General features: G+C 43.5%; 1 protein-coding gene across 2 annotated transcripts in view; it reads left to right on the forward strand.

Annotated features, from left to right (window-relative positions):
- thrab (thyroid hormone receptor alpha b) overlaps nt 1-26,061 on the forward strand; it is a 130,661-nt gene that overhangs the window by 33,534 nt on the left and 71,066 nt on the right. For both annotated transcript variants that reach the window (XM_070990343.1, XM_070990344.1), the window contains one exon: nt 24,443-24,521. The gene's annotated coding sequence lies outside the window, so the exon portion shown is untranslated. The remainder of the gene's footprint in view (nt 1-24,442; nt 24,522-26,061) is intronic.

Consider the following 26,061-nt stretch of genomic DNA (forward strand, 5'->3'; position numbering starts at 1 on the left):
AGCGATACACACTCACACACACACACACGCACTCATGCGAACCAGCGGATATCTGTATGGCTGCATGCACACACTGCAGCCCCAATGTTCGCGTTTGGAATTCTCCCATTCCAACATTCCCAGAATCTTGTTTCACCATAGCGACATCAGCATGTCCGCGCACACGCACGCACACACACAACCACTCCATGCTCACCACATTCCCTTTCCCCCCTCTCTCCTCTCTTTTTTCATACCCCAGTCCTGGGCTGGTTTTTATGGCTGCCCTCCCCCTTACTGTGTTCTTCAGGAATTTTGGCCCACGTTCAAAAGTCCTAAATCAACCACAGGCTGCCGCGGCACCCCGGGCCCCTTCGCTCCACGTCTGTCACCCCACATGTTGACCCCAGAGAGTGTTTGTGTATGTGCAGAGGAGGCCGACAGTCAACCTGTCCCAGAAAAGTTCTGCTGCCGCCTCTTTCGTCCTCCCTGTCTGTCATTTTCTCACTCTTTCACTCCCAGTTGATCCTCTTTTTGTCACGACCTGATAAATTGTCCAACAGCGTTTAACTAACCTTTGTGACCCACTTCACGCTTGCTCTCCTTCACTGATGGTTGATGGCGTAGCCCCCTCTTAAAATCTACTTTCCTCTCACTACTTTGTAATTTACGTGCGTCTGTATATCAGGGACATATGGTCGCAAGTTATACCTAATAATACAATTACGGCATTACAGTATAACAGTGAGTTGAAGAAACAGTCCCTCTATCCCTCTCGATAAGATAATGAAAGAAAATTAGCATAAGATAGAACAAAGGGAGGAAAGAAAGGCAGCCCAATATAAATGAGTCGCCCTAGTCCCTAATAAAGTATAATCAAAGCGTCTTCCAGTTGCCTCAACACTCTCAGATACTCCGCTGCAAATTATGTGCTTCACCATTATTGTAGAGGAGGAAAATTGTAGAAAGTGTGTCAAATTGTCCAAAACTGATCAAGCTTCTTTTTTTTGTGATGTACTTTATCTTGTCTAAATCAAGGCCGCTTGGCAATTCCACAGCCTCTTTTTAGAGCTATACATCATTTTTGCTTTCAAGCAGCAAAAAAGAAGAAGATCTTTAATATTTTTAGGTCATAAAACCCAAAGAAAGCGCCTGCACAACTTCGGTTTTGTGTATGTGTGTATGCGCCGAACTCCAGTTTTGTCTCTTTTCTCGACTCCTTTTCTTCCCGAGGTCATCTCCGCTCTGCCTTTTCCTTTTTTTCAGAAGAGAGAAAAAAAAAAATTACAGCGGAAAGAAATTTGTTCTACAGATGTTGTCTATCCTGGAGCCTGAAGCGCAGTTGAATAGGGTATTTCTTTTCTCCCTCCTCGTCCTCTCTTCATCCCCATGACTCCTCTGCCATCTCTCTACCTCTGCATGACCCTGTTGTCTCATTGGCTCATCTACTCCATCTCTGTTTTTGTCTCCAGTACTTCAGGTCCATCTGGTTTGTGCTTGCTGATTAACAAAGTGCCATTTATTGATTCATTGCACTGGTGTGGTGTAAAGCTAAGATCTGCTAAGCTCTGTCAACACATAGATCCCTCTGCTCTGCTTTTATGTGGGTTCATATACATAAGACTTAGCGTGTATGGAGCTTCTCAAGACAGCTTTCAAGTGTTTTTGTGCATGTGTGAGATGCTCAGATGACAAGCCTGCTGTGCATTAGTCCAGTGATTTAGTGAGTTCGACGGCGGCGCCAACCTCAGCCCCTCCTGCCTCGACTCCCTCGCTCGTTCATCCCTCTATAGTGAAAGCCCATGGTTGTCCATTGTATTTGGTCTGGTTCAGATTCCCAGTTTGGTGGCTCCTCTGAAGGAGGCGGAACACATGTGCAGAGCCGATGTGCTGTCCTGCATGTTGGCAGCAGAGCCGGCTCCCTCCCAGCCCGCCTGTTCTCACTGTCAGGTTGAAAAATAGAACCATAGACAGTGTAATGAGCAGGCAGAGCTTCCGGGTCTGAACAGTGAGGCCAACACAGAAGTGTCTTAAACCTGTATAGGTTGTCTGCAGTCTCACACGGATTCACAGGAAGTGAAAACCGCAAAGGATTAGATGGAGGAAAGTTCTTACTGTGCTAGTTTAGAGACCCTTAGGTCATGAAGAGGAGCGATTTTTCAGAGGAACTGAGAGTTTTGCTGCCATTGAGGCAGCAGATATAAGAACTACCTGGTCATTCAGACTTCGGTCTGTTCGAGAAATTAATGAAAGCAGACAGAAGTGTGGAGGCAAACGACTTTCTTGTTAGCGGTTGGGTCCACGGCCTCAGTACCAAGGTGCTCCGGGATGACCGTTTTTATTGTCCTGTGGGTTAACCAAGCGGCAAACTTTCAGTCCGCGGTGCTGAATGTTGACGTTTACATTATGGTTGTTTGCTCGGTTCACCACTCGCAAAGGTCCTGTGATTGATCCGAGCAACCGTGAAACGATGCAAAACATCGGTATTTTGAGTGTGTGTTATAATGCTTCCTATGCAGAAAATCACTTCTGACCCTCCGTCTGCAGTTGGTGCCACAACAAGAGTGATGTGACACCATATGCAAACAACTTGCTCTTTCTACTGGCCAGCAGGGGGCGACTCCATTGGTTGCTAAAGTCCAATTGTATGACTGTCTATGGGAAAAGGACTCTACTTCTCACTTGGTTCATTACAGTTAACATTTTCCTGATGAGTGTATGGTCTCAGTCCAGTCCTTGTTTCAAGTCTGCTTCAACAGAACACGATATTCATTTTGTAAATTCTGGTCCTTTTTAGAGTGAAATATAAATCGTTAGAGCATGGTGTGCTTTAGGGCGTGGCTACCTTGTGATTGGATGGTTTCAATCAAATCACTTCTGGCTCCAAAAAACCTAGATAGCAACGGCCACAATGCCAAACTTCAGAACGGTAGTCCGCAGACCAATGCGTGATGTCACGGTGGCTCCGTTCACTATTTATGAGTTTATGAGTAGAAACTAATATTTTGTGTTATGGCAGTATGGCCCTGTGCCGGTACCTGTAAATACCTAAAATACAGCCTAGTGATTATTGCTCTCATTTGCATTCATAAATAACATCAGAAATGATCCTCAGGCGCTCAAATAAAGTAAAGAAGGACGGAAAGCGTGGAGCTTACGATTAGCATATTTTCAGTGGGAAGTCAGTTGTGGTAATACACATGGCTTTTTATGGCTGTGCATTAATTTAGGGTTTCAAAAAGGCATCAAACATTTAGGCTGCATGGCAATGAAAAGTGTTACGGAAGAGAAGAAGTGCGTGTGTGGCTTGAAGGGCTTTGGACATCACAAGTTTTCTGTGAGGGTGCATCCTTTGTTAAAGTGAAGTGATCCTGGTTTCTGTTTTCAACTGGTAAAGCTGCTCTAATCCATCCATCAGCCCCCTCTGTTCCCAGTCAGTTTTCAGTCAGTGTAAACGGTAGTGTGTTTATCCAGTCTAAGCCCATTGTGGCCTATCTTGAAAACCACACGAGTAACAGCTCTCTCCTAACTTGTTTAGGAATCAAATTTTTTCCCCGTCATTATTACGTTAGAAGTTGTCTTTGATCTGCTGTCTCATAATCAGCTGCCCTACTGAGCTGCTGATAGCGGTGTGTTTGTTTCTGGGCGTTACACGCAAAACTAGTGTTTCCTGACCTTTGAACTACCGCCCACATGTACATCTTAGTCTGCTCTTCAGAAAGGTCAGATGTGCTCATTGACTGCTGTTTCTCCCAGTTAGAGAAACAGGTGTCAACTCATGGCTTTTCAGGCTCTTTCTACATAGTTTGCTTACTACTTAGCTACATCTTTCTTCAAACGTAGTGAAAGCTAGCACAATTTATGTGTCACGTGCCAAAAAGAAAACAAGAAAACCTCTACCAAACAGAAATCGGCTAACGTGAGTACAGCTTGGTGACACAGTGGCGAGTTGCAGGATTAGCTGGCTCTCCGCTAACTATAGCTAGCTAGCTAAATGTCTGTCCTTGAAAAATAGTGACCAGAAAGTGGGCGACAAGCAGGGATGAGCTTGACCCAGCTGGACAGGTTGTTACAGAAATATATCTCAAACTATCAGATCTCTTGGATCATCATCAAAGCATTACGTTGGCTGGTCTTGGTAAGCGTTACCACAGCTGGAGATCCCAATAAGGCGAATGAACGTGTTCCTCAGTGGGACGGATACGTCACTTATGATTGATTAGGACAAAACTAAACAAAGATAATGGCCCTTTCAAACACAAAGTGGCTAACATGGACAAAATGTCAGACTGAATGAGTAAAATGAAACAAAATGGCAGCTCCCCCTTATCATCAGGCAACAGAAAGGCCCCTTACACTGCAGTAGAAGTGGTTGCATCAGGCAGTTGGAAGTCTTTTAGCTGTTCTCCGACCTTACATTTCACCAGTAATGTATTCATGCCAACTACCACAGAATGTCCTCCGGGGCTGTTGTGGTTGTTGACTTCTGTCTTTGAATAACAGGCTGTGTTTTAACATCTCATATTCTTTGGAAGACATCACAGGCCTGCCTCGCTCTGATATTGTTCAGCTGGCAACGATGAAACTATCTGATATTCTACAATTTATGTGGCTGCTTATTCTACCTATAGAAGACATCTCCAGAACTTTTCAGAGACGTAAGGCTGTATTCCACATTATCACAGATTTGATCACAGATCATTTGGCTGTCACATCTCCAGTTCTCTGAACACGAAAGGTGAGCATACAGTTACTCCACATAGTGTCGCCCTGCTGCAGATACCTGATCCAGCCAAAACATACTAGCTCATATGTTGAGCCATCAATAATGTACCGTGTCCGTGGTATCAGGGGAAGGTCCACAGTGATGGAAGAGCTTTTTTATTTCAATTTTGGCTCTGATGGGGCACCTAATGCTCAGCGGTCATTCTGTAGTTGATATCCTACGGTGGGATGGTGGCGTTCAGAGTCCAGCAGCAAAAGTTGTACTTCATACATATGTCATGTGATCCACTGGCTCTCCAAAGCACAACTGTAAAACATTATGAGTCATTTACCAAGGAAACTGAATCAAAAGGGACCCTTCATGGTGGATTTCCCCTAACTTTAACTGTATAATAATAATAAAAAACCTTTTCCCGAAATAACTGGATTATGACACTAATCCATATGCTCATGGGAACCTTAGTTTTCTCTGCTGTGGCTGCTGCAGGTTAAGAATGCACATGTACAGTAGTGAGTGTTGCGTCTCCACAGGAAGTTGTTGGTTAGTCGCTGTTCTACCTTTCCCCATGCATGACAGCGCTGTTGTTGCTCCGCTTTTAAAAAAGCAACAGCAGCACATGTACACAGTCAGAGAGTTTGGCAGGGCCATCGCTCTTAGCGCGAGGCTGCCAGTGCCGATGCTTTTTCTTGCTGCCTGTCAGACGGCCGTATGTTCCCCCGCCAGTCCTCCGCCCTGCTGTTGTTGTGCTTATCTGGCGAGGAGAAAGGAGAGGAGGGAGGTGGGAATTGGCCTGGACTTATGACAAAGTCAAAGTTAGTTCAGATCAACTGGGAAAACGTGGCTGCTCTGCATTCATCAGGCTGCAGCTAAGCTCCTAAATGTCTTTCAGCAGCTGTACAGTAGCTGTTGGGAAACTGGAAAAAATACTGCTGTCTATTTACTACAGTTTATTTACTGGCTGTTTTTTTATTCCTTTCAGATCTTGTAGGGTATTAAATACAAATTAAAATACTGCTGTTTAAAATGTGACAGGAAACGCTCCGGAGTTTGATCTCAGTGGTAGTGTTTCCCATGAGTCACCTGTTTTAACAACAATTAGCTGAACTATGCACTCAGTTGTGTGTCACAGTACTGGCTTGAGGATTATAAAAGAAAGAATTGACGGCAGTGTTTCATGTGTTGGCCTGCGTGTAGCTTGAAAATGTTGCATGCTGCTATGATTCTGTGCATTACTGTACTGATACTTGTTTTCCTTTGTAACTTATTGAAAGAAGCCACTGTTCTCAGATGTTAAAATAATATACTAGGAATTGTTTAAAATTGGCAAGATTATAATCAAGGAATTGTCTGATCCAAGAAATTTCCAGATTAGAAATCTGATCAGACATTTGATGCCAGTCACTTATATCTAAAGTGATATAAGAAAGGATCTCTGTGCTGCCAGTAAGAGCTGCAGAGTGACCAGCAGTGCTTTCGTTGTTTACTGCTTATGGCCATGTGAGTGTTGTATTATGAACCAGCTTAACATAAAGACTGGAGGCAGGAGGAAATTGTTTGTCTGGCTTGTTCCAAAGTGAAAAAATGTGCCCACAGACACGTCTAAAACTGACTTATTAACATGTTTTATCTTATTTGTTAAAAGCCGACATGACAGAGATGTAAACACTGTGATTTAAGGGGAGCCAGGCCAGCTGTTTACCTCTGCTTCCAGTCCGAACAAAGCAGTGTTTTGAGTCTGATATCACTATTTGAGCGTCGAGATTCCCTTTTTTTTTTAAATATAATGTCATGATTTAAAAAAAAATTGTTAAATCTCCCTTAAATTTTGTTAATAAAGGACAGTGAGCAACACTTAAAGCAAACCTTCAGTGCTCTGTTGGACTAACTGTGTAACAGAGACACAGTTTCTAAATGACCTCGCACATATCTCCTTACTGTATAAGCTGCAACTGATGCAGTATATCTGTGATAAGCTAATATACGGGATGTCGTTCAAAGCTTCACAGCTTACCTTCAGTTAGTTCAAAGGAATGTTACTCAAGGGAGGAAACCAAATAAATGCATTTCCCAAAATGAACTATTCCTTTAAAGGACCAGTGCGTAGGATTTAGTGGCATCTAGTGGTGAGGTTGCAGATTGCAGCCATGTGAATACCCCTCGCCTCATCTTTCCTCACGGTGGCTGCAGAAAACTCTCTGTCTAGACTGAGTGTTTGATTTGTCTGTTCTGGGCTTCTGTAGAAACTTGGCAGTGCACATTTCAGACTATTATATTCCATTTCTGTCAATAGACCCCCTCAATCCTTCACGCTGGACGTTTAAGTCAAATGGCTCAGAGTGACATTCTCTCCCTGTTTCCTCCCCCCTCGCTGTGCGTCTGGAAACTTTTTCCTTTCGTTCCAGTCATGAGGGCAAAGACGGCCTCCTGTTCTTTAACATGTCCACAGTGTCAAAGAGGGCCCTTTTCTGATTTCATGTGAGCGTTTGTCATCTCTCAAATAACCCCCTGCTGCCACCTTTATAATATTGTTTGACGTACAGTACTAGAAAGCAACAGCGGGCTGTAACAGCATCTCATATACAGTCGGCTGGAACACAGACCTATGCTCGTGTCCTCACTTGATGAAGATCTCCCTGTGTTCATGGTATAGATCCACCGGTGTCACCTCTCCAGCGGGGACAATGCACTCTGACATCAGTGTTCCCAGACGAATAGGCAGCGAGGCAGACACCTCGCCTATCTATGTCCTGAGTGAGAGAGTGAGAGGATTACTGAGCCTGGGACTGCAGCCCAGTGCAATGCCATGGTTAAGTACATAATGTACTGTACGTTGCACACGCTTTACTGTGCACAGCAGAGCAGCATTAAAAGCTGGAGCCAAGCAGACAAATAAGGGTGTGTCTGCACTAAGTCCTGCCACACAATTCTGCTTTTATGACATGACGGTGAAATGAAAGGATTTGTCCTGCAGCAGAACAGTTTTTGTTACTCTAACGTACAGCAGGGGTGTTCAGTAGGAGATCTTATCTGTGGACTGAGGCAGGGTTTCAACATGTATCGAGTGCTTTGGGTAATATTCTTAAGGTGGAACGACTCGTGGAGATGCAGAGCTGCTGACTGTGCAGTGTTTTCTCAGTCAGTCTCTCGCTGATTTATAGTTTGTGCAGTTTAGCTGCAGGGCCATAGAGCATTATGTATTACGCTTTTCTTTCTTTCTTTGGATTAACTGTTTGGTCTATGTAATATCAGAAGAAAATGAAAATGCCTCTCGCATTGACTTCATATTTGTTTTGTGTAATGATCAGTCAAAACCCAAAGGTATTCAATTAAAATGATATAAAACAAAGAAAAGAAGGAAATGTTTAGTTTGAGAAGCAAATGTTTGCTTAATAAATGACATTACTGATAAGCAGAATCGTGTCAGCATGACTGCGGGATTCACTGCAAAAAATGTCCTTTTTAGGCAAAAAGGCAAATTCTTCATTAAATGTGGAAGAGATGCAGCATTAGACTTGGCAGAATGTGATCATTTAAATCCTTTTTGACATAAACTCAACTGAAAGCAGTGTATTTAATGCTTTTCCTTATCGGCTTCATTGATTTTTGTAAATATCTGCTTTTTCTGAATCTGATGCAGCAACACGTTTCAAAGACTGGGAAAGATGTGGAACGCTCCAAAAACACCTGTTTGGATCATTCCACAGGTAAACAGGTTGATTGGTAGCAGGTGATCATGATATCATGATTGGGTAAGAAAGGGGCCTCCTGGAAAGGCTCAGTCCTTCACGTATGAGGTTCACCACTTTGTGAACACATGATTGGATAAAGGAGATTACTACATGCGTTTAGGAGGACTTTGTAAAACTGCTGTTGGTGAACACAGTTTGTCTGTTAGTGATTACGTTCTGTTTTTAGACATCTCTCATTTTTCAGTATCAGGGTTTGTAAGAATGAACATCACAGTCTCGAAACAAGACCCGCTGAGGCAGGTTGCTGTAAACTTCTGAAGCAAAATGCAGTGGTATTGGCAACATCTTAAAATAATCTCAGCCCGTTTCTTTCTTCTCTGAAGGCTTCATGCAGAGGCCAGTCAGCCTGCGCAGACACCACAATGACTACGATGGGTTTTTTAGGTCGCTCGCATTTCCTGGCACAGTGTTTTTATTGCAGACCCTCTCTGTGCCACTGTTGTCACCGCTCTGTATCTGTTTGACAGTGGATGAGAGAGCTGGCTGTAGGCGCCTACGGCATAGCTGTGGTGGAGGCTCAACCCAGAAGCGTAACGCAGCTTCTTCTCCTATAGAGCCGAGGGGAAACCAGAGCATCCAGGTTCAGCTGCAGAAGTACGAAAACATTCAGAAGGACATCAGTAAGGATGCCAATGACTGAATGATCACCAGCAGTTCATCCTGCAGATCACTCCGTTTGTCTAGACATGGATGGTGAACATCTTTTATTATAAAACCACATAATATCTGTCTTAGTTTCATATTTCAGCTATGAGCAGCCTTCAGAGGAAACTGTTCCACGCATTGGGAAATGCAGCAAAAAGGCAGCAGAAGAACAGCCTGTCTCCGTCCAGAGGTGACAAGACACCTGCACCTCCAAAGTTCACTAATTAACATGTTATATCTTGTTTGTTTATGCAAAAAACAAAATGCTGTGGTGCCAGTCAGCCACTGAGACTCCAGGACAACAAATAATCCAGCGCGCTCCACAACTTTGTACTTTTCATACAATTTAAACCAATATGATTATTACTGAGCTTTAGAGGTGCTAGCGGGCAGATTTCCTTAACCTGTCGACAGAGCCAGACAGGCTAGCCGTGTCCCTGTTAGTGGTATTTATTCTAAGCTAAGATAACGTCTTAAATCTCATTAGCACGACATCAGTCCGGTCGCGGGGGCGAGTCCGGACATGGCTGGAACCGTCGCAGGACAGGAAGAGCTCAGACAACAAGTTCAGTGCTAACAAATTAATATTTTATTTTTCTGGAAATCACAAAAGGGTGAAAATCCAACTGCAAGTGCAGCAGTTCATCGCAAACCCCAGGAACACTTCCATTTTTAATAAAGACAAAGAAAAGAAATCTTGAGAGAAATGACTTTCACTCATCTCCGTGTGTCTTTAACCTTTCTTTCTCACTCTGGTGCAGTTTCTCATTTTTTGCCTTCATCGGCCTTTCTTAAACTTCACTCACTCTCTGTCAAGCTGTCTCTCTTTGACACTCTAAATTCAGTCTCCCTCTTTCCTGTCTCTGCCTCTGTGTACTTATATCTGAGGAGACCACATAACAAAGCCAGCACATGCAAAACGTGACAGAGAAAAACCTCGTAGGGCTGACAGCACATGCCACCGCTGTGCACTTTCATGCAGAGAAAATGGAAAATCCACAGAGGAAAGCATTGAATAAGCAGGGCCCAGAAAAACACATAAAGATACGGCACATGGACACACAAGTAGTTGGAGGCTTGAAAGGGCTTTGCGAAGTCTGTATGTGTGTGTGTGGTTACCATGACAGTGTGATATCTGTATCAACCCACTGCTGACGTTCAGATTTTCAGTTAAATGAAGGTTTGCGTGCTGAATGGTTTCTGTGAATTGCTTTCTTGCAGTGTCTCTTAGCGTTGTGTACCCACGGTACAGTGACTCAAAGCATCTTGTCTTTTTGTTTATATGTAGAACTTTTCTCCAGACCGTACTTTGAGTTTTTCTAAAAACCTTTTTTTCCCCCTCATTTGATATAAGCTGCCAAAGGTCTCAAATGTTAAATGTACGGCTGTACAAGAACTTCCTGCATTAGGAACTCAACATCAGATGCATGAGTAAGTAGAAGATTGCACATCTGGGATGCCATCTTGTCCACTTTTACACTCAGTGCTTTGGACACATTTGGGTATGAAAAAAGCATCAAGGGCCTTATCAATGAGTAAAATCATTGAGACATACTTTCAGTTTAAATTGAAAACGACGTTCAGTGTCTCTCAAGGACAGCCTTAGTGTGAAGTTAACGTGAGGCTCTGAGCATGCAGCACATGAAGCTGAACCAAACAGGTCGGTCATGACTAAAAAGTGGACTTGCGAGATAAACTGTTACCAGTATTTCCTCCAGCTTCTGGCCATCGTACCAGTGTGTCTTTATTATGGTCCAACCTGGTCCTGCAAGTGGAAAGAACACGTGAACCCGTGTAAGCTCTTCTTAACGTTATTATTACTTTATAGCTGAGATTTAAAAATGAAAGCGTTGCAACCCTCCGTGTGTTTGTTCTGGTTTCTGTGGGTGGAACAAATGATCAATATTGCTAAACACAGTGATGTGTTCTCTTGGAATGCTTTACCAATATGCTGAGAGCACAGTACGTTCTGTTGTGATGGTGAAGCGGAGGTGTTCTCTTCTTTCCTCTTACAGACATTTGAACTCCTGTTGTTGTTCTGGCAGGTAAACATTTAGCTATTTAATGGCTGCTTGACATTTAAATGATGGTGCGGAAGTGCTCATGCTGCTTAGTGTGTTTTAAGGCTTAGTCTGTGTGTGTTTTGGATAACAGCTTCATCAGCTTCGCCGTGAACTTCTGTTAAACTCACAGCTCTGCGTCCTCAGTAAATTAAAACAAAATACAGTGTGAATGGTTCTTGCTTTTGCAGTTGTTTTGCCATTATGTTGATCTTATCTTCGGCTGCACTCACGCAGCATACGTGTCTTGCAGAATGTCAAAATGTTGGAGAATGAGCTGTGTGGGGATAGCATCATGAACAGAAATGGTATTACGGGCTAATGCTTTCACTCCTTGCCCAGCGTTTGTGTGAACCCAGGTGGACACACACATGTGACTTTTGCTCCACTGGCTTATGTTATAGCTCTCAGTCTGTCAGATCCGTGTGTGTGTGTGTGTGTGTGTGTGTGTGTGTGTGTGTGTGTGTGTGTGTGTGTGTGTGTGTGTGTGTGTGTGTGTGTGTGTGTGTGTGTGTGTGTGTGTGTGTGTGTGTGTGTGTGTGTGTGTGTGTGTGTGTGTGTGTGTGTGTGTGTGTGTGTGTGTGTGTGTGAAAGGAAAGGTTCAATTTCAAACAAAAGCAGAATTTGGGTTGCAAAAGTGGTTGCACATGGGCCAGAGACAGATAGAGAGCCATAGATAACCTACCCATAGCCACATGTGACAGTGTGGTGGGTCACATGGCTCCTCAGTAATTTGTGTGGCAGCCTCTGTCGATAATCTCAGCCACTAACTCCTAAATGGCTCTTATTGTGTCATAAAACACCACAGTTTTAATGGGGAGCTGCTAAATAGACGGTGGCAGTGTGTATTTATATTTGTATGTGCATGCAAGATTGCATACTAAATTGCACAGGCTTGTTTATGGACATGCACATGATTGCCGTGATGAGTTTTTCTTGCTCGGGATAATGCATCTGTTTAAATTGATGTGTGCCGAGCTTCGTTTCGGCGCTTAATTAGACTCGTGAAATTGCGGTCGTGAAGTTTCGAATGTGAAACTCATCATGCGGTGGAATCTGCAACATCAGGCGGCTCCTCGTGTCTTACGGCCTCTCATCACATATGTTCTGAAGGCACTAACTAAAGAACTCGGTGCACCCATGGCCCCTGCAGTGTGCTGGGTTATGTTAATGACATGGCTACACAAAGGAACTGTCTGCTTTAATTATGGAAGAGTGTTGGGCTCATGGCTCCTGCTCCCCTTTCTGTTTCTTTGATATTCCTTCCTCCTCTTCCATGCAGTTCCTTCCTTTTTTCACTGCACCCCTAATGTGGGCCCTTTGATTTCCCCTCCCCTGCACCATGAGGAGAGGTGAACTAATCCTCTGAATCAAATGTGTCACCTACTCTAAGCAGGAATGAATAGGCCGTAGATTACCACTGGACACTAATCGCATTTAGCCTCCACGATGATAGCTTGTGTTCTGGGCCGGGCTGTGGGTCTGAGGCCGGGGTGATTTGGTGCATGTCTTGAGCTTTGGTGGGGCCCAGCTGTTGTCATGCACCTGTTGAATCTCTTCCTTCCTTTTCCTTCCTGGATCCTGTGAAGGGAAGCTCATTGTGGTATCATGAACATGTTTATGGTCTGCAGAGAAGGAGAAGAGTCGAGTCTGGAATCAGCCAATCGCTGAATGAAGATAAACAATAGCATATTTGTAGGAATGTAGGTCAGAAATAACGAAAACATCTTATTTTCCTCATTTCTGTCAATTATCATAACATTGTACTCACCTATGATGTCTTTTTAGCTATGTCGCAATGTTGGCTGATCTTAGCAATGACTAACTTTGTGAGTTCATAAATGAGGAAGTGGCTACAACTATGAAAATACTGTCAGATCCAAGTTGTAATAAGCTGAAATTAAAGCTTTAACTTAGATCCTAGAATTCCAACAGAAGCAAGTGAATTGTTAAGTGCAGTTAGCCTCATGTTGGGTTTTTGATTGTTTTTGATTCTGCTTTAAGTCAGCTAATGTCTAACAGAGGCTTGTCGGTGTAACTGCCGGTGGGTTGTTGAAAAGAAAGGGCTAATACTGAACATACAAGAAGTCACAGCTCTAATTCAAAACACAACTGAACTGACTTCTTCATTAGAAATATGGGGACGAGCCATCGGGGAGAAACTACAACAAAGAATGTTCTGTTCCTTACATATACAAACCAAGTGCAGTGCTGCTAATGTTAACAGCATGTCTGAAATGGTAAATTAAAATCACTCAAACCAGTGTGTGATGAGGATAAACGGCGTCTCAAGAATGGTGACGCAAGTGTATTTGTATAGCAAATTTGATAAACAGTGGCAATTCAAAGTGCTTTACATAACGCCTGTGGGGCTGTGTGGAACAGGTCCTCCATCGTCTGCGTGCTGAAACAGATCGTGTGGATCAGCAACACATTTGGGACATGCGTGGTAATGGCGTGATTATCTCTGAGACCCAACAGAATGACTTTACGCTCCTCTCAAGCCTCGTCTCATCTGTCTTTTTTAAAGACAAATCTGTCAGATTTCAATCAGCAGTAAAAAAAGTTTTAGCATTTTGCATCGCAGAGGACATTACACACACGTTCCATACAGTTTGTTTGCTTCAGTGGATGCAAAGCAAATGCAAAAAACGCAAAATGTTTGTAATACGAGCTCTGTATTTACACCAGTCTGACTCCCTCTCATGCCCAAATACAGAAGAGGATTTCTAGAGCTTCACCTTCTTTTTTTCCTCTCTCGCCGTGGTCCTTTCCATCTTTCTCAGCACATACTTCATGCAAATGCAGTGTGGAGGGCATGGAGCAGAGCTATTTGCAGCTTGACTGACAGTAAATTTTCATTTTGACAAGCCCTGTTACATTGTCTCCCCCCTGTTAGCCGTGGCCTTCACTCCCCCACCCTTCTGTCTCCTTGAACCATCCAGCTGTGCAGCCCCTCATCAACGAGGCCTTGTGTCCCCCCGTCTTTCAGTCTCTTTGTCTATCTTCGTCATCTCTCTCCTTATTGCCATCCTCCTCCTCATCTCTCTTTGGTCATCTTCTCCTGAGTGCTGTGCGTTTTATGACAGCCAGTATAGTGAATCCAGTCTTTCACCGGGACAAAACGACCGCCCTTGGAGTGACACTATGAACATGCTGTCACCCCCCCCTGCCCCAACCTGAATAGATTGACACACAGATGGCCTGAAGGACATTTACTGTGGTGTGTGTGTGTGTGTGTGTGTGTGTGTGTGTGTGTGTGTGTGTGTGTGTGTGTGTGTGTGTGTGTGTGTGTGTGTGTGTGTGTGTGTGTGTGTGTGTGTGTGTGTGTGTGTGTGTGCGTGTGCGCGTGTGTGTGTGCGTGCGTGTGTGTCTTTGGGCCTGGGGGGATGCACATTAATGTATGTGTGAAGAAATTATTTTATCCTCATTTACACACACTGCACATGGCTCAAGAATTGATTCCTGATGTTATAGGCTGCATCTCAATCTTTATAGGAAAGCTGAAAGAATTCATCCAACCCCAGAATATGTTTTTGTTTTTGAATGACATGAAACAGCTGAAATGGCACGAAGCAACTTTTTTTTTTGTCTCCATAACGCACATCAGTTCCAGATGGGCAATACAGATTCCCGAAAAGACATTTTTACGCGTGTGTACTGCTGTCATGCAATGGCCATCATGTTGTGGTTCTACCATACCATGTCTTTACTGATCATGCTTTTGCAGACCACAGGCACACGTCATAGCGGGCAGTCAGTGAGGACAGCAGCTACCCTTCATTCCATACGGTTCATGGTTGAACAGAGGTTTCTGTCAGTGTGGTGAAACCTTAACAAGGTCAAGCTTGACCAGCAATGAAAGGAGAAGAATCAAAAGGACAATCCTCTTTATTTGTCACCACTGGTCAGGTGGTGATCTTCTTGCATGTTTTTAGTGTTTTTTGTTGTTTTTTTTTAAGGAGGAAACCCCAGGTGAACATGAGGAGAACATGCAAACTCCACACAGAAAGGCCCCTTTCAGGCAGGCACTGAAGGCATGGTGGAGGACACGCCACAGTGCCCACAGCCGGATTCGAACCGGGACCTTCTAGCTGTGAGGCGACAGTGTTACCACTTGCTCCACTGTGGCACCTTTTTTTTTTATATTTTATAAAATGGATCAGTATCAGTTGAAATATGTATCAGTTTAAATATGTATCAGTTCATCCTGATACATGAACATTGAAATCTAGCCCACAAAGCCAGGTCATTAATAACTCCGCCCTGCAGGTCGTTTGTAGAAACCACATCACGTAAATTGAGAGGATCTGCAGTTGCAAGTTTGTTCCTCCTGTTTGTTAAATGGGAAGGTTCAGTTCTGTTCTTTGAAATGATTTGCTAGATTTTCAGTTGCATCAGAGTTCATTAGTTTAGGTTGTTTAGAAACTGTGTAATTCCTGGTATTTTTAATCGGTTTGAGAAGCTGTGGCGGTCGCAGTATTTTGATTCCTCCACCATTTCTCTTTTCTCTTATGTGAACTACAGTTTATTCCTCACTGTAAATTGTTGTGATTATAGTCTTCTTAAACTGGCTTCCCAGCAAAGGCAGCATGTCAGCAGCTGCAGCCTCGCTCCTCCGTCACTGTCTGTACTGGAAGTGCTCAGCCAGAGCACTGCTTTGGCCTTGGACATTTTTTTGGCAGTGCTCACAAATAATACAAAATAAATGTACTTTAAAAAACACACAGAATACCCTTATGACACAGATTGTGCAGCGCTCTAGTCCAAACCAGAAGTTCACGAGTTACAGAGGAGACTCTGATTCAATCTCTGTCCCGTTGTCTTACTCACTCTCTGTCTTCCTCTCACGCCAGACAAGCGATCCCTCAGGCTGCTGGCACTGATGCTCATAAATCGCAGCAATTGTTTCACATTATTTTCTCATTGTGTCACTGGTTCACGCAGGCCGTCTGTGGTCTGTCTGCTTCCAGAAGACGATCAAAAAGGGCTCTGGATGTTCGATCTAATTTACTTCTTACTTTGACTAAGTGAGGTGGTTTAAGGTCAAGTGCAGTGGAAGCAGGAGATGTTGTGCAGGTGGCGATGAGTTGGATTAGGAAATGAAGTGCCACCAAGGAGCCTTGGGCTACGCATATACTCATAGAACTGGAGTTACACCCGCTAACTACTATTTCCCTCACTACAACGCCAGCTTCAGCAACCTTAAGATGTGGAAGCTAACATTACGAGTAATGCACACTTATTTCTCTGTTGTCGGCTGCAAGAGCCAACACAAAAGTCTTCTTCTACCCCCAACGAGAATTGAAGAGCCAGTAGATTAACTTATCTTAATGGAAATGTCCCTACAACAACAATGATTTCACTTTGGACTGCTTTTAGGGCCAACACAAACCAGGATTCACCTCAAAACTGAAGCTGGATGGATGGAGGCCAACTTCAAACTAAGAACCTGTATGTTTTTATGTTGCTTTGCTGTTTATTTTGCTAGTTAGCATGTTGAATTTGGCATTAACACGTTACGTGGCTACTTGGATGTTGCCGTATTTATTTTTTTCTGGTTCTGGCTTGTCTAAGTCCATGCAACAAAAGTTCCCCCTCTTTTAGGTATTCCCCCTCCTCCTTTTGTTGTGGAGAGTCATTGTGGAAGAATGCAAAGCATCGTCCAGATGACGCAAATATTTCCATAAAAAGTGTGATTTGCAATACAATGACATAAACAAGCATAATATAGAGATGATGGGTTTTTTTAAATAAATGCTTTTCAGTCATCTCAGTGTATATCATCGTAGGCCTCAGCCCAGACCAGCCACAAGACCATCAATGATGCAGAATGGAATCTTGGCGGCCATTTTTGCTGAAATATGTTCCCTCCATCGATCAAAACCATTACAGTGTACGCTTCACTTATAATTAACCTCTGCTCTGACTTCACAGGACCATCCCTCTTTAAAACATTGAGTTGTCAAGAGAGCACCTCAAAGTATTTCTGAAGGCAACTCATGCGTCTACAACTGCCTGCCAATCTTATGGTTGATAATGATCTGTTTTGCTGAAGTCGCAGGTGTAATTGGGGCCTTTGTATGTTAAGATGACACTTTGCACCCCCAGAGCCAGAGCTCTTTGCGACTTGAATGCTCTGCATCATCGTCTCCCTGAAGGCAGGATCTGATCTTTTCCATCCACCATCATTCATAGTCTTGACAGGCCAGTGAATTCCCCACACCCCTCCCAGCCTCTAGTTCAAAGCCCCACATTTGCCACCAGAGAGGGGGTGTAGTGGTGAACTTGGGGCCCACTGACAGAATTCACCCTCAAGATGTTTTCAGTTGAATGTCCTCTGAAGTGGGAAGACTTTTTCTGCTTCTGTTTTAGACTTCCTCAAGTCCTCCGTGGGTATTTTACTGTATGTGGTGAGAGCATATTTGTAATGCTTTCACTTTGGCGTTTGTTAGAGGAAGCAGGGGAAGCAAAACAGCTTTCCTCTTGCAGCGTGCATCAAAGTCACTTCTTTGGAAATGTAGAACTTTAAAGCAGACTCGAGGGTTATTACTGCCATGCCTTTGCTGCAGTGTCAAGAAGCAGAACAACCCTACTCTTGATTTGCACCAACTAATGATCGTCATCATTGTTGGATTGAAAAATAGTATTGCAAACACTTAAATGACAATCCTATAACTTGCTTAAACCAGAGTTTACAGGCACATTACTAAAACTGTATTTACAAGGAGGTTTTACAGTGTCTCTTTGAATTTTTCAAGATGTACTGGTGGTGTTGGGACCTGGAGGGCAAACTTGGTCAGATAGTCATCAAACAATCAGTCATGGTGAGCATGAGACTCAGCCTTTGATGGTTCTTATCAAAGCCCCCCTCTCCACCCTACCCCCCACCTCGTCCCTCTTTTCCTGGAACATTTCTTGGCTGATTCAGAACTATCAGATAATTAGATATTCCTGCTAAGATGCTCCCTCTCTTTGGCTGGGCATTTTGATCACAAAGCAAAGATTAGCAATACATTTTCTTAATTAAACCATGGATCAATATTCTCTTGACTAATTACATCTACATTATCTTTTCACTGTGCTGTTGTGTTCCTTCCCAGGCATGTTATTCACAGAACCTCAGGTTCAGCCTTGCACTTTGCATTAGCCTTTGCAACCACAAAACCTCGTATTGTTTACTCGCAGCACCTGTGGTCGCTTTGTTAACAGGAAATAGGAAGTTGCCTATTTACATCTTTCTCCGCCCTGACTTTAATGTTGATGCATCTGATGTAGCTGCCTCCTCAGATGTGAGTATCAGGTGATTTTTGGGCAATACACTCACCAAATGATGGTGATTTTGTTGCGAGGATATTTTTGTAGGTTTGAGTCTGATAAAAATAGAAAAAATACGCAGTTAGATGCAATCACTTATGAAGGTTTTTGATCATATGCACTGTACGATCCATGGTTCAGACCTGCCTCATATAGTGTCCTGTATTAAGTGACATTGCACCAGGATCAGATTAGATACATTATATAAGATATCTATCCAGTCAGTGCAAATATAGCACACAAGCATGTGATCACATGCCGTACTAACACTGCTGACATCCAGCTTGACACAGGACACCAATCAGCATGTGCACAAGGCCGACAGTTTCATACATAGTACACAACACACGAGACAACTGTGAAGTCATTTATATTGCACAAAGCTAATGCATCATACACGCAGGACATCCATCAACGTGCTCCTGCAATTTAGTATTGGATGTCCATAAAGTTTGGGACTCAAGCAAGACAGATTTAAAAAAAAAAAAAAAAAAAAGTCAAAATCGAAGCAGCAGAGGCTGAGATATCCTGGCATGTAGTCCTCAGAACGAGTCGGCTTTAAGTACACTGCATCCTACATTTCCCATAATCCAGCTCAGTCTCTTTTATTACAGGGCCTAAGAAGGCTTGAAGTCTCAAGTCTAACCCGAGATAACCCTGATGACATCACAGTGATGTCGTCAGGGTTGTTTTTATCCTTCATATGTTTTATTTTATTCCTTCATATCTGCAGAAGACTGAACAGGCTGAATAATACTCCTCGTCATGGCTGAACGGACCTTTATTTGTGTTCCCTTTAAATTCTACCTAAAGAAGCTGATCAGGAGCTAATCATCAGCTGTTGCCTGGCAGAATAATTGTTGCTTATTTGAACATCAGTTACGTCCCAGCAATCAACATAGATACCAACTGGACGATTCGTATTGGTTTTGGACAACCCAGTGCTGGTTAACCACCATCAGATTGCATTGTAACCAACATGGCATGGAGACTGAGAAACCCATTCTCCCACACAAACTCTGGTTCCTCCCCTACTCAGAGCACTCACATCGTATCTTCAGTTAGTTTCAGCTCCAGCAGGAGGGCATCGTATGACTGCATCTCCGTTCGGGCCCTGCATTGTTTGCCCAGCTCCCTTCGCACCGAGCTGCCTCTCCTTGTGCCCTGCATTTTTTGCTCATGCAGGTCTGCAGTGGAGGAGCCCTCCAGCTAATTAGAGACTTGCCAGTGGAATTTCACTGCGACAAAGGGAGCTATTCATGTCGGCAGGATGGTGAAAAGGCCGCACTGGCAGCACTGATAGCATTGCTCAGAGGGGTTAGCAAAATGAAGAGACTTGACTTTGAAGGCTTCCAAAGACGCCCAAGCTCTGAGCTCAATACTGTGCTGCCCAGCCTTCAGTGCCCCCATTCACCCCCACTGCTGTCTTCACTTCAGTTTTGCCATCCATCATCTTCTGTTTCCCTGCAGTATGGGAGGGTAGATCTGAGTTGGCCCCTGTCACAGACCTTCAGCACAGCGGCTAAATAGTTGACCTCCCATCTTAACATGCTGTCTTCGGTGGCTCGATCTGGTGTCTCTGTTGCACAGACTCCTTCCATGCACTTTTCATGTCAAATAGCCATACGCTGCTCAGACAGTTCACTGCCTCACTGTTAATCCACTCTCTGAATGCATGTACAAGCTCAGAGATCCCCTCTGGAAACTCAGTGTGTGACCTTCGGCCTCATCTATTAGCAAAACTAGTGTGGTTGAGAAGCTCTTGAACCAGGGTTGGGCAGCTGGACGAATAAATCGGCTATTGGTAGTAGAAACTTCCCCCACATTTTCCCGGGGTATACGGTATTACCATAACTAATTAAAAATCACTTTGCAGGGCAGTGTGACATACGCGCAGTTCAGACGGTCAATGCTCACGCGAAGAAGTACCAATCCTAACTTGTAGCATACCAGAATGACGGGGGGAAACTCAGTTAAAAGCCTCTACCAAGCATTGCCACCTAAACGAAACCTAATTCATACCCCACGAAATGATATGTGCATGTAACGAAAGCACGAAAATAGCGCACGCCAAAGGCACTGCATCTACTGATTTCACCACTTCACGCGAACCACAAAAGCCCGGTATCATATGAAAGCAGACAGTCTGATGATTACGAAGATGTCTCCCTGTGCGACGAAAACTCGGCGAGCTACATAGCAGCCAAAGAGTAGCAGAAAAAAAACTTCGCTAAATTATAAAGTATGTTTCACCTTTGCTTTTTTGTGGTCAAAAGTTACATTCCAGCCCGAAAAAATGCTGTTCATGTTGCCTCCTATGACTCTGCATTAGTTTGAGATCAATCACAAAGGTCCTGCTTGTTTACATAAAGAGGAGGAGGTTTCTCCAGTGGAGGGAGCGCTCTTCATGCAATAACCTATCTCTGGGCTTACTTCCTTCTGGATCGTCATTGGTGTTTCTACGGTGAATGTGGTTGGGTCACTGAGCTATTGACTGGCGTAACTACGCAGTTAGTTTCACCGCTCAGTCTCATGAACGAGCCGAGCGCTCACAGAGGACTCAGCTGAGCAGCCCAAAGTGTTATTTTACTGTTTTATTTGCATTTCGTCCTGTTATGAGAGCTAAGAACAATAGCAAGCAGAAAAAAGGCTGAAAAAGCGTTTTCAGCAGAGGAGTTTCTCCGTGTGCTTGGACGAGATAACGGTACTCTGCCCAGACGCGCCCACGTGAGCGCCTGGACATACCTGTGTTAAACACCTGTAAAACTGCTCAGGTTCTTTTTTTGCAGCATGTACTTTTCCACACTTTTGTCACCTTTTTCTCGAGTAAAAATTCAACCAGATACATTGAACGGAGTGAACTTCATTTTTGTTATGACGATGCTACAATTATGTTCGACCCCTATAGACCTATATGCGCAGCATTTTTTTTTAATGACGGTAATGAAACTGATACCGTTGCTATTTTTAGATACCGCGGGATACCTTATTACCGGATTACTGCCCAATCCTAATTGGTAGTTAGCTTGGTCTATTGCTGGTTGGGTTTTTTGGCAAATTTTGGTTTTGCAAATTTAATGTCTGCCTGAAACGAATGAAAGCTGTTGCTCAGTGAGCTAACCCAGTAACACAAAGAGGCCAGAGAGAGGCAGTGCGATTAAACAGCATGTTTAAGCTTTATTATTTACTTCAAACTGTGAATGAAGGGTTTATTTCGACCAAATAGAGCTGGCGATTGTGAACAGTGGCGTGACTAACAGAGATGTTTTCGATGAGTTAGATTTTGTGTTGAGCTGAATGAAGTGTGTTTTATGATTTAATGAGGCAATTAGGCTTGCATTAGCTCCGTGAAAGGTTTGTGGTTGTATTTTTTTGTTTGATAAAGAAAATATATTTAAGAACACCTACTCCAATGTATTGCCAATTGGCGTTTGTTGGGCTGGCAGTGGACGGTTGGAAAATTTAAACATATTGTCCAACCCGATCTTGCACTTCCATCCATCAAACCATCCATCCATCTCACCTCCTTCTCCTCTCTACAGCAGTTCTGCAGGAAAATGGATTGCATTCAGAGAGAGGGGAATTCCCCTCATGTGTAAAATGCAACCCACCCTCATCTTTTCATCACATTTTCCACGCATGCCATCACGTGAAATGATGGTATCAGTACATGTGGGGATATAGTGCACTCTGTGAAGACGCTTGATTGCAGAGTTCATTCTTGGCCACGGAAACAGCATTTGACCCGAAAGAATTTAAATACATCTTGCAGTCTTCCTCGGCAGATGGAGTCTGCTCAGTTGAAAGCTCTGGGAAAAAGTTAGTGTGTTGAGTTCTGATTTTAATGGTAGAGAAGCTGTTTGGAAATAAAATAAGCCGTCAGGATTTGCTGATTTTGAAAATCTTGTGAATAAAATCCCTGAAAAGTCAAGCTCCTCCTCCATGCTTCCAGAGATTTCAACCACTACCTGAGGTAGTCCTCAACAGACAGCATGCGCTCTGAAAAACATAGCAAGTGGAAGTTAGGATTTTTTTTTTGTCAAATTGAGACAAAGAAGTGTTTGCCTTATCTAGAAAATCACCAGAATTTAAGTTTTTGTTGGATAAACGAAGACATCAAATCAGTCAAATACCTGGAAGGTTAAGTCATGTCATCACACTGATGCAAAATCATATTGAAATCCAAGATTTCAATAAAGCTCGTTGATTTACAACATTGCCTGCAATGACCTCATGCTGGAGGTACGTGGGTGGCTACCACAGGATAAACAGTTCAGAGACATTTCTGATGGTTGATGAACTTCTGTCATCTCACCGTCACACCTATCATATCGCCCAAGCCGTGTCCACACCACACAGACATTTGAATTAATGTACATAATCGACCTGTATTAGACAGATGAGACACTTTATAATTTCATAACACATCCACACATCCAGGTCAGACACACATGCTCACACACGCACATGCATCACTTCTGGCTTCCTGTCCGATGGGACTCTGTAGACATTAACAGCTTCCTCCTTCCCTTCCTGTGTCGAAGCACTTTCCAGTTTAGGCATTTTTCTCACTTTCACAGATTTTCTCACATATTTTCTCACAATTAATGGCTTTTTTCCTCTCATCAACTGTGTTTCTTTCTCTCTCTTTGTTATGCGGTAAGCAGCAAATAGTTTGTTGTGGCCAGCCTGTCTACTGGTGCTTGTGGGCATTACTGCTCATGTGGAACTTTTATTGAGACACAAACCCAAAAAGGATAAATGGCCTATAAATGCTTACATATTTTGTCATTACCATGTCATTTTCTAATATGAAGTTGAAGTCTGGAAGAATCCTCAGCAGATAATAGCTGTGTTGTAAAGTACAGCTAGTTTGGCTACAGTCAGCTTTTCACTGTGCAATTAATAGGAACTGACAGGTAGGAACTAATGTCAAAAGGCGTATTGAAGCAGAACAACGTATGGTGACATATCTTCCCCTCAGTTAACCATCATGGCACAGAATCACTGCTGTTTTGCATAAAGCTGAACTCCACATTTTCTCCTGATGCCAAGTCACTGAAGCCTCGCAGCCGTCACTCCGCTCTCTGTCAGCTCTTGTTTTCAAGCTGCAAACTGTTGAAATTAATGAGTACATTTGTATTGTCTCTTGTTGGCACCACTGAGTGGACAGTTAGATAATGCTGTATTCAATTTTCCAGTTGCAGTCAGCACACATATAATTTTCCTTATTTCACTCTCAGAAAGAAGGCAAATTAGTATATTTCCCAAAAAGCTGAACTACTTCTGTAACAATGTGGAAAACTGGCTGCTCTTAGCAGCTAGCTTAGCACAAGAGTGCTGCACTAGCTCCTTATCTGACACAACGGGTCAGTTAACATCAAAGTTTGACCCTAAAGGTAGCAGAAGTCTGTAGCACGTCTCAGTCAGAGTCTCCAGTTCCAGAGCTGACATTCAAACCAGTAATGCTCGCTGTAGGAGGATGTTTCTGCACCTATTATAGCATGACTGTGACGCAGACCCATAGATAAATGTTTGGCTTTCATGTCTGTCTGTGAGGTAAACAGGCCGGGGCTTCTGAGGCCAGAGTTAAATTTTCACAGGGGGAGAGGGTGGAGAGAGGAGCGAAGGAAGAAAAGGATGGAGAGGAAGAGGAATACAGACTGAAGGGAAGAGAAAGGCAGACCAAACAGTGAAGGAAAGAGGGAACAAAAACAAGGTCTTAAAACTAAGAGGAAATAGAGAGGAAAGATGAAGGAAAGAGAAAGAAAAGGAAGCATGAGGGCTGAGGGAAAGGGGGGTTTCATGGGGGGGAGGAGGAGGAGTGGGTGTCCTTGCTGGCCTTTGTACTGTTTGGCCTTGTTTGTTTTCTATATGCTATTTCCCTCCCTTCCTCCTCCCTCTACCCTCCACCCTCTTTCTCAGCTGCTCACCCGCCCTAACAATCCCCTTTTTCTTTCTTCCAGGGCGGAGACAAGGCGGACCACACAACGCAGGAGGCCTGGGGAAATCATTAACTGCACGCACACACACACAATATGACTGGTAGGTTACGCTCAGCGCATGTCCCCATGTGTTTCCTTCATGTATGTCTATTAAATGTGTTTACACGTCCCACACTCTGCAAGCAGCTGGTTTGGAGTCCGTGCTCTTTGTGTAATCATTCATTATCTTTATCTCCTCTACGGTGTTCATGCTCTGATTGTGCACAGTCATTCGTCACGTGCGGTTTGCTCGTACACTCTGTCTGTAGTCTCATCTCAAACACTCACAGGTCTGTAGCTTATAACCAGGAGGCTTCAGTGACTCCCTCTGATGAGTTGCAGGTACTCTACAAGTGTGATTTCCACTGGATAAAGGGGCGACATATTCCCCACACTTCCCAAAATCCAATTTTGAAACCTTTAAAGTTTGAGTTTGATTTACTCCCCTGAAACAGTGTCGTCTATAGTCCAGCTGTTGCAGTTTAGATGAACGAAGCTCAGGTTCATAAAAATGTTGACATGCTCATCTGGGCCACCTCGAGTCATTTCCGTGCGCTTGCAAAAATACAAACTTCACACAAGCTTCTTGACCAAAGAAGGCCACATGCTTTGTCAGCAGGTGTTTTGGTTTGTTTTCTAATATTTTAGAGCATTTTATGCCTGGAGAGGTGAGAGTAGAGAGATAACAAGAAATCAGGGAGAATGATGTCCCGAGCTGGACTTGGACCTGGTTTGTAATTCATAGTCAGCACCTTAAAGCAACTATAATCTACTGTATATTTTTTATTATAGCAATGTATGTAATGAAAGAATGTGGCTAGTGGTAGCTCGTCGTGATGAACCTGCAGTGAATTGAAAGCTGAATCTGCAGCTTCACGAAGCTTTATAGTGAGTTTCAGCTCTTTGTTTAGCTGTCCGACCCACAACTTGACTGTTTTGGTTCCCTCTCATCACACTCAGTGTTATTTTTGGATCAGCAAGCTGCTGTTTTTAGCTCTAAGAGCCCACTGCACACTACCTGATCAGCTCCAAAGAGCAGCCAGACACAGTTTGCAACAATGCATATAAATATATATTTTACACTTTTAATCTACAAACAGTAGAGGAGGAGAAGCTAACAGGAGGAGGCACTCACATTCATTTTAATGTTCATTCATTCAGACCAAAGTCTTGTAGTATTTGTTCATTTGTCTAGTTGAGCTGATGCGTATTTGACACTGTTGCCTCTCATTTGTCATTATGTCCAATAAGGTTTTAATGGTTAGGAATGACAAAACTGGCTTGAAGTGAGAGACTTTTCTCTGTGGAAATCTGCACGACGGGGAGTTGAAATAACCATGTGATGGCGGGGGTGATGGAGTGCCATATGCTGATGTTGAACTCAAAGAATTAAACTTCAATTTAAACTCTGTTTCTGTGACTGCACAAAGCATCTTTTTGAGTGGTGCCTCCAGTGGTGCTGCTGTATCCTCCTCTCCTCTCCTCTCCTCTCCTCTCCTCTCCTCTCCTCTCCTCTCCTCTCCTCTCCTCTGGAGAGAATGGGAAGCGCATAATTGTGGTTTAATCCTGCTCTAAGTCCTTCCAGCATTAGGGAAGCAGCA

This window comes from Chaetodon trifascialis, chromosome 21 (genome assembly GCF_039877785.1).
Source record: "Chaetodon trifascialis isolate fChaTrf1 chromosome 21, fChaTrf1.hap1, whole genome shotgun sequence".
In the NCBI taxonomy this organism is placed as follows: domain Eukaryota; kingdom Metazoa; phylum Chordata; class Actinopteri; order Chaetodontiformes; family Chaetodontidae; genus Chaetodon; species Chaetodon trifascialis.